Source organism: Erinaceus europaeus, chromosome X (assembly GCF_950295315.1).
Source record: "Erinaceus europaeus chromosome X, mEriEur2.1, whole genome shotgun sequence".
Taxonomy (NCBI): domain Eukaryota; kingdom Metazoa; phylum Chordata; class Mammalia; order Eulipotyphla; family Erinaceidae; genus Erinaceus; species Erinaceus europaeus.
The window spans coordinates 116,534,914-116,544,418 of record NC_080185.1 but is presented as its reverse complement, the minus strand read 5'-3'; positions in this window follow the sequence as shown (position 1 = coordinate 116,544,418).

Genomic DNA, 9,505 nt, shown 5'->3' with positions numbered 1-9,505 from the left:
TTTCCTCCTATCTTTCTCATAAATAAATAAAATGCTTTAAAATAAAAAGAAGCAAATAAATACTTTTAAAGGAAACAAAAAAGTCCCTTTACAGTCAATTAAAAAATAATTAAGTGCCTAAAATACAATTAACAAAGGAGGGGAAAGACCTACATATTGGAACTATAAATCAATGTTAAAAGAAATAAAATAAGACACAAAATGGAAAAAAATATCTCATGCCCAGGAATTAAAAAAAATAACATTGCTAGAATGGCCAACTGCTGAAAGCAATTGAAGTTTCAGTGCACTATATATCAAATTTCAAGGAAACCAGCAACACTTTTTCAAGGAAATAAAGCACATAATACTGAAATTTGTGTGAATCCATGAAAAATTCCAGTCAAAGCAATACTGAGAAAAATAAATAATCAGGGCCAGGTTGTGGTACACCTGGTTGAGTACACATGTTGCAATGCATAAGGACCTGGGCTTGAGTCCCCGCCTCCCACCTGCAGGGAGAAAGCTTTGCAAATGGTAAAGCAGTGCTGCAGGTGTCTCTCTGTCTCTCCCCCTCTCTATTACTCCCCTCTTGATTTCTGGTTGTCTCTATCCAACAAATAAAGATACAAAAATTTTTCAAAAACTAAAAAAAGAATAATTGAAGTGTCATATACCCCAACTTCAAAACGTATTACAAAACTATAGTAATGAAAACAGTATAGTATTAGAATAAAAAGAAATATATGGATCAATGAACTAGAATTGAAATCCCAAAGATAAATCCATACACATATGGGCAGTTAATTTACAAAAAAGGCGTCAAGAACATACAGTGGAGAAAGAAGTTTCTTTAATAAGTGGTAGTGAGAAAACTGGATAGTCACATTATCTCACAACAAACCAAGTTAATTTAAAATCGATTAATGACTTGGAGGTAAGATCTGAAAGTGTAAACTAAAAAGAAGAAAACATGGGGCCAGGTGGTGGTGCATCTGGTTGAGTGCACATGCTACACAGCACAAGGACCCAGGTTCAAGCCCCTGGTCCCTGCCTGCAGGGGGAAAGCTTCAAGAGCAGTGAAGCAGTGCTACAGTGTCTCTCTCTCTCTTCTCCTCTATCTTCCCTTCCCTCTCAGTTTCTCTATATCTATCCAAAATAAAATATTTAAAATAAAATATTAAAAAATAAGAAAACATTAGTAGGACACTCGGCAATACAGACTTCAGTGATATCTTTGGGTACTTGATTGAAATGACTATGGAAACAAAAGCAAAAACCAGCAAGTGGGGATATATCAAATTGAAAGGATTATCCACAGTGAAAGAAACTATAATTAATATGAAAAGAAATCTTACTGGATGGGATAAAATATTTATACATTATACATCTGACAAGAAGCAAATATGCAAGATACATAGAGAAATCATAAAAATCAAGAACAAAAATAATCTTATTAAAATAGATACCGTTGATAGAGAACTTGATAAAGAAATCATGGGATATTTATTCGATAGAAAATTCCCCTGCAATTTTAAAAGTAAGACTTGGTAGGGCAGTAAGAATGACAGAGAGAAGGAGAGAAGGAGAGGGAGAAAAGATGGAGAGAGGGAAGGAGAAAGGGTTGGAAAGAGGGAGAGAGAGGGAGAGGGAGAGGGAGAAAGAAAGGGAGACAGAGAGAGAGAGAGAGAGAGAGAGAAGAGTAGGGAAGCTTCTTTCAAAGCAGTGGGGCCAGTCTCAAACCTGGGTTGTGCACATAGCAAAGCAGAAAACTATCCAAATGAGCTATTTTACTAGCCATGACTTGCAATTTTAATAGATGATATTGTGGTCTGGGAGGTGGTGCAGAGGAGGTGGTGCACTGGACTCTCAAGCATGAGGTCCTGAGTTCAATCCCGGCAGCACATGTGCCAGAGTGATATCAGGGTTCTTCCTCTCTCTCCTCCTATCTTTCTAATGAATGAATAAATAATTTTTTTTAAAAAGCTTTAAAAATATGATATTATTTTATTTGGGACAAAATGAATTGGAGTAGAACTAATTATCTTAGTGAAATAAGTAAAGATGTGAGAGACAACTACCAAATGGTTTTTCTCATAGGTAGGATACAGACATTTGAAGCACATGAACTTTAAAAAAAAAAAAAAAAGGAGTAACTAAACTGTTGGGTTTTATGAGAACTATGGTGGTTATCAGAGAGGGAGAACATAACTTCAGTGTCAAATGTGCTGTGTAAGTATACTTCATTAATCTTATAATCCTGTGAACTATTATCAAATACAAAATAATATTGAAATGGGTAGAATGGCCAGTGTCTATCTTTCTCTTTCCCTCTCTGTCTCCCCCTTCCCTCTCAGTTTCTTTCTGTCCTATGAAATAAAATGGAAAAAGGTAAAAATGGCTGCTGGAAAAGTATTACTGGCACCCAGCCTCAGCAATAACTTTGGTGGAAAAAATGTCAACTCTAGTTCCATCTATTTTGTCCTGAATGACACAATCTCATCCCCTTTGTTTGCAGAGTAGTGTGTATATATCTCAATTCATTTATCTAGTCATTAAGGTTGCTTCTATGCTTCATCTACTGTGAATAATGAAGGTATAAACACCGTGGTACATACATCCCTTCAAATTTGTACTTCCATGTCTTTGGAGTGGTACTGCTGAGTCATAGGGTATTCCCATGTTTATTTAAATATTTTCCAAACTTTTCTATGAGGGCTACACCAGTCTTCACTCCCACTAACAGTGTAGTAAAGTTCCTTTCTCTCCACATCTTTGTCAGCAATTGTCATTTCCTGCTTTGTTGGTATAGGCCATTCTCATTTACACACCACACAGAGATGTGTGTGGGACATATAGCAAAAGTTTACAAAGAACTCAAACACATCAAAACAACAAATAACACAGTGATAAAATGGACAAAATATATGAATAGGAAATTCTCTAAAGAAAATCAGAGAGTTCACAGACATGGAAAAATGCTCTTATCGCTTATTATTAGAGAAATACAAATCAAGACAACAATGAGACACCACCTAAAGACATATTTAATTAATTAAACTGCTCAATAAAATATTCATCTGGTAATCAAATATAAATACACTCTCCTAAGACTTCCTTACAAAACCTTTTTTTTTTTTCTCTTTTGTTGCCCTTGTTTTTTTTTTTTTATTGTTGTTGTGGCAATTATTGTCGTTATTAATGTCATTGTTGTTGGACAGGACAGAGAGAAATGGAGAGAGGAGGGGAAACAGAGAGGGGGAGAGAAAGATAGAAACCTGCAGACCTGCTTCATCGCTTGTGAAGTGACTCCACTGCAGGTGGGGAGCCAAGGGTTCGAACCGGGATCCTTTAGCCAGTCCTTACGCTTTGTGCCACGTGCACTTAACCTGCTGTGTTACCACCGGACTCCCATTATTTCATTTTTTGCCACCAGGGTTATCATGAGCTTAGTGCCTGCACAGGTCTACTGATCCCCATGGCCATTATTATTTTTTCTTCTAGAGGATGAGAGTGAGCTGGAAAGGCACTAAACTGCTATTAGACCAGTTGTGAAACCTCCCCCCTGCAGGTGCTCCAAGTAATAGCCTAGGGCTTGAACCTGGGTCCTTGCACATGTGCACTCTACTGAGTGACCTACCTGCCAGCCCCTGGTCTCTCTATGTTTCCCATCAATAACCAAATGTGGTGAGGGGTGTGGCATACCTGGTTGAGCTGCACACTATTATAACTTCACCATTTTCAGCCGATCTTGGATGGAGCTTGAAAAATTCATGTCAAGTGAAATAAGTCAGAAACTTATTTCACTTATTTGGGATGTATTGGATCGACCTTCTTGTGGTACATCCCCGTGAGTACCCATTCATTGGGGAAACTGACGATCCTTCCTAGCCGACTGAATCCACATGGATCCCAGTCACTTTCAAAGCCAGCAACAAGCAGCTCCTGACAGCTTTCAACCTGACACTGTTGACTGGCTACGGAAGAAGGGCAAACGCTAGAAGAAGAAGTCAGAAACAGAACGATGAATATGGGATGATCTCACTCTCAGGCAGAAGTTGAAAAACAAGATCAGAAGAGAAAACACAAGTAGAACCTGAACTGGAATTGGCGTATTGAACCAAAGTAAAAGACTCTGGGGTGGGTGGGTGGGAGAATACAGGTACAAAACTGATGACAGGACCTCATGGGGGTTATATTGTTATATGGAAAACTGGAAAATGCTATGCATGTACAAACTATTGTATTTAGTGTCGAATGTCAAACATTAATTCCCCAATAAAGAAATTTAAAAAAAAAGAATAGTAAAGCTATCAGGGGAGGAGAGGGGATATGGAGCTCTGGTGGTGGAAACTGTACCCCTCTTATTCTATGGTCTTTTCAGTGTTTCCATTTTATAAGTAAATAAAAGATTTTCATGTTTGAGGCTCTGAGATCTCATATTCAATCCAAGGTACCACCATGAGCCAGAGCTAAGCAGTATTCTGGTATCTTTCTGTACTTTTTCTCTGTATTTCTCTCATTAAAATAGAATAAATAAAATACTTTTAAAATTAAAAAAATAAAATTATTTGTGTTTGAGAAATATAAGCCTTAATTTAAAAAATTGGCAGCTCTCTCTGTCTTTACTAAAATGTGACAACCTCCAAATAGTAGTAATGTGAAAGTAAAATGTTCATTTGTACCAACAGATAGTTTTGTTTAGTAACAACATGGCTAAACAATTTCTGTAAAGGATACAGTGTCTACTTTGAAATGTTCACAATCTTATTTTCGGGTACTTACTGCACAATAATCAGCTATAAGGATGGCATGACATTGTTAATAATGAAGGCATTTAAAATAGGACTCAGGCAACGCTGACTATTTACAGAGCAGCCTGGCTGGTGTGAATCTGCACAGACCTATTTCTGGGCTTTTGTTTGCAATTCATGGTGATTTGCAGAATAAATGGCTCAGAATTTTCAGAAAGGAACAACAGCCTACATAAACTTCAGTAGACTAAATGGGAATTTTTGTTTTTGACACAGGAAAATTGATATATGATAAATAGCTAATATCTAGATTTGTACACCCTCGCATAAAATTCAATTTACTTGTTTTAGGGTTTAAAATAAACTCATTGATAATGTGTGGGAAGAAGATAAGAGAACTTATTTAGCCTTTAGGGATGTATTTATCTTTCAGGAGATGCTATTTAGTAGACAAAACTTATTTGAAACATTGAATGATTTCCTATGACAATAATACCTTGGTTATTGTGATGTAACATGGTCAAGAACATTAAAGTACTTTAATATGAATAGAATATCTAAAAAGCACACTTACTAAGCACCTAATATGTTTTAGACACTGTTCTAAGTAATTTACATATGTTATTTTTTGTTAGTGTTACATGTTATTTTTTTTTCATCTGTATTCCTGATTTTTCTTTCTTCCTATTTACCAGTCATTCACCCTTAAGCAAATCACTGAACATCTTTGAAGTTTTTTTCTCATCTCCATGGAAGTAATTTTAATAAATGCTCTGTTCCTTATCCATTCATTTATTTCTGCAATCAACATTTATCATATGTCTATAAAACAATAATAACTGTATTAGGTGCTGGGGATAAAGCCACTAATAAAACACTGTCCTTGTCTAAATGGAGTTTATAATGTAGGTTCCCAAACATGATATATGTAGGAATGTAAAGATGCAGCCTTTTTTCTAACACTTGTTCCAAAAATATTTTAATGTGGCATATCTACAAGGGTGATATTGGGATCAATTACGATAACGTATATAGAAGTATTTAATGAATAACAAAATGATACAAGCCTAATTTGATTGGCAAATGGGCCCAATAGTAAATCAATAAATTTTTCATAAATAATAATATTTAGGTTAATATTTTGTATTATACTCAGAAACATTACAATTATGATGTCATTAACCTGAATGGAAAACTCTTGCTGTGTTGGGATAACTGAAATTATATTCATCCAACTTATACTCATCCAAGACTGTGCTAACACCACTCCGCTAATGTCACTCTACATTATACTGTTTTATACTGTTTAGTAACAGGTTCTGAACAGTATAATATGGAGTGATACTAACAGAATGTTCCTCCTTTACAAAATAAATAAAAATTTGTCATGCTAGTAAAAGGTACTACTCAAAGCACCTACATCTACAGACAACTAATTTTTGACAAGGAAATTCAACACATTAAATTGAGAACGACTTTTAACAGATGATGCTGGGAAAATTGGGTTGAAATGTACAGAAAAAACTGAAACAGCACCACGTCATACACCATGCGCAAAACTTAACTCCAAATGTATCAAAGACATAGATGTTAGACAAAAAAAAATAATAATAAAATACGTAGATGAACACATTGGCAAAATGTGTTCATGATTTTTGCTTCAGAAATGTCTTTGTAGACCTTGAGCCCAACAGCAATGAAAAGGAAAAAAAATAGTTAAACCAATAAGACTACATCAAATTGGAAAATTTCAGCAGAGAACACACAAGGAACCATTACCAACACACACATGCACACTGCCCCCACTGAATGGGAAAAGATCTTTACACCTCAGTCTGAAGATTGCTTAGATCATTTGAAATTAACCTAACCTATCACCCAGCAATTCATCTTCTAGGGACTTATCATAAACACATAAACAACTATCAGAAAATATATATGTACACTTACATTCACAGCAGAACAATCTGTAATAACACAAACTTGGAAACAACTAAGATATCCAGTGACAGATGACTGGCTAAGGAAGTTGTGGTACATAGGGGCCAGGTGATGGCACATAGACTATAACACATGTTACCATGCTTAAAGACCTGGGTTTAAGACCTGGTCCCTAGCTGCAGGGTAAAGCTCTGGGAGTGGTGAAACAATGCTGCAGGTGTCTCTTTTCTCTCTCGCCCTCTCTCTCTCTCTCTCTCTCTCTCTCTCAGTTTCTCTCTGAATAGATCAGTAAAAAGTAAATGAAATTGGTCAGTGGGAATAGTGGATTCATAGTGCAGGCACCTAGCCCCAGCAATAATGCTGGTGGCAAGCAAGCAAAAAAAAAAAGCATATATATGTATACGTATATACAGTGAAATACTATTAAATTATTTGAAACGATGAAACCCTCTCCTTTACCTCATTTGGGATGGGACTTGAAATCAAGTTAAGTGAGATAAGCCATAAAAAGGAGGATAAATACTAGATCACTTCACTTACAAGTGGAACTGGAGAAGCAAGGAAAGGAAGGGAAAACACGATTAAACTTGGATTGGGAGTGATGTACTGCAGCAAAGCGAAGGACTCTGGGGAAGGGCAGGAAGGAGGGTGCATTGAGGGCACTGGGAAGACAGTGCACAATGGTGAAGAAGGACTTAACTTGGTGGTGAGAGTGGTGTGCAGACAACTATTCAGGGGAGCTAAGAAAGTGTACCCATATGTCAACAACTATTCTGTAAACTATCATTTCCCCCACTAAAATTACTTGGAAAAACAAAACATACTACCGAAGGGGCCAGAAGCTCACTGTAGAGAGTACAAACCTAGGAATGTTTGTGGCCCAGGCTTGAGCCCTGGAACTGCATGGGAATATGATAGTGCCCAGGGACGCTCTGGTGCTATGGAGTCTCTCCCCACCCCCCTTCATCCTGTTCTTCATCTGAATGAAAAACTGATCCGGGGGCAGTAAAATATTTATGAGTGAGGTTCTACCTTCAAAAAAAAAAAACAGAAAGAAAAAAAAGAATATCCAAGAGAAGAAGCTTTTGCTTAATTTGACTGAATTTTTATTTAAGGAGAGATAATAATTCTGAATGTCAAGTTTTATACAGGACACTTAATTTTTTAGACAGATAGGTAGATAGACAGATAGATACAGACAGACAGACTGACTGACTGACTGACTGACTGACTGACTGACTGACTGACCAACCAAAGCACTGAAGCTTCCTTCAATGCAGTGGATTCAGACTAGAGTCTGGGTCATGCACATAGCAGAGCAGCACACTATCCAAGTGAGCTGTTATGCTGACCCTATGTAAAGCACTTAAAATATTTCTGTTTTATTTATTTCATGAGATAGACTCCAATTCTGCTGATTATGCCTTAGACCTCTTGGATCTCTGAGAACTCAGACATAAAAGTCCAATGTGTTAGTGGTGTACTTTCTCCCAGGCCCCAAAGAAACTTTTGAATTATAATATTTACCACCAATATGAATCTATTGATTGATTGACTGATTCAGCAATAAACATCCTCAACCCCAAACTCATTTTGAGCCTAAGAACAGATCTTCTTAAACCCTTCAAGTCTAATGCTTGGTAAAGGAGTGGCATAGGACCTAGAGCAATCAGAAGATAGAGCACAATGAGGGCTGGCCAGATAGCTGTCCTGCAAGGGTAGCTGCTTTCTCATATGTATGGCCCAGGCTGGAGTCTGTTCCCCAGAGCACTAAGGGAAGCATCTGTGCTGTCGTATCTCTTGTGCTATGTCTTCCCTTCTCTTCCCCTTTCTCCCTCTATCTGAAAAAGTCAGCTCAGAGCATTGAATCCCCAGTGAGGGCAATAAAAGAGAGAGCATGCTAATTAATAAGAGCTTTCTTTTAATAGAAAATAATTTTTTGTTTTTCCTTTCTTTTGGATTTCATTGGTTTTCTTAGTTACCATAAAGGTTTCCACTATTTAATTTTTAGCAGTTGGCTCTCCTGATTATTGTTGGTGTTGCTTCTGGAGCTTTACCTCTCTAGGGTGACTTTTACAGCTAGAAAGAGAAATACAGAGATATTGAGGAGAGATACCACAGCACCAAAGCCTCACCAGTGCTATAGTACTGCTATGTGGTATGCCAAGATCTCAAACTTGGGTCACATACATTGCAAAGAAAGTCATGAGCTATTTTCTAGCTGGCTCTCCTGATTTTTTGTTTGACACATCATAAAGGGGGAAATGAGTAGCCAGCGCTATTTTCTCTAAACTGAATTTTTGTTTTTGCAATTTATTCTCTTTCGTGCTTTGAATTTCTCTTAAAATAAGCCCAACAGGGAGGGAGAACACAAAGTGAAACGTGGACTGGGCATGGTGTGTTGTATCAAAGCAAAAACTCTGGGGAACAAAGTGGGGAGGGGCAGAACAGAACTTTAGGGTCATGATGCATAAGGAAATTATACTCATATTTCAATGACTGCATTGCGAAACATTAAGAACCTCAGTAAAAATATTAAAAAGATAAGCCCAACAAATTCCAACATTAAGTAGCTAAACGTTAAAACTGGGTATGGAAAAGGCTATATTGGGCCCACAGCTTGATTTTGCAAATAAAGTTGATTGGAATATGATTACTACCACTTATTTACATAGTATCTACAGTTGCTTTCCCAATGCAACTGCAGAACTGACCAACTGCAAATGAAGACTTTATAGCTGGCAAAAACTAATTTATTAAGAGTCTTTACAGAAGAAGTGTGCCAACACTTTAGCTAAACAGTGATATATGTATGTGTGGATATAATTTTA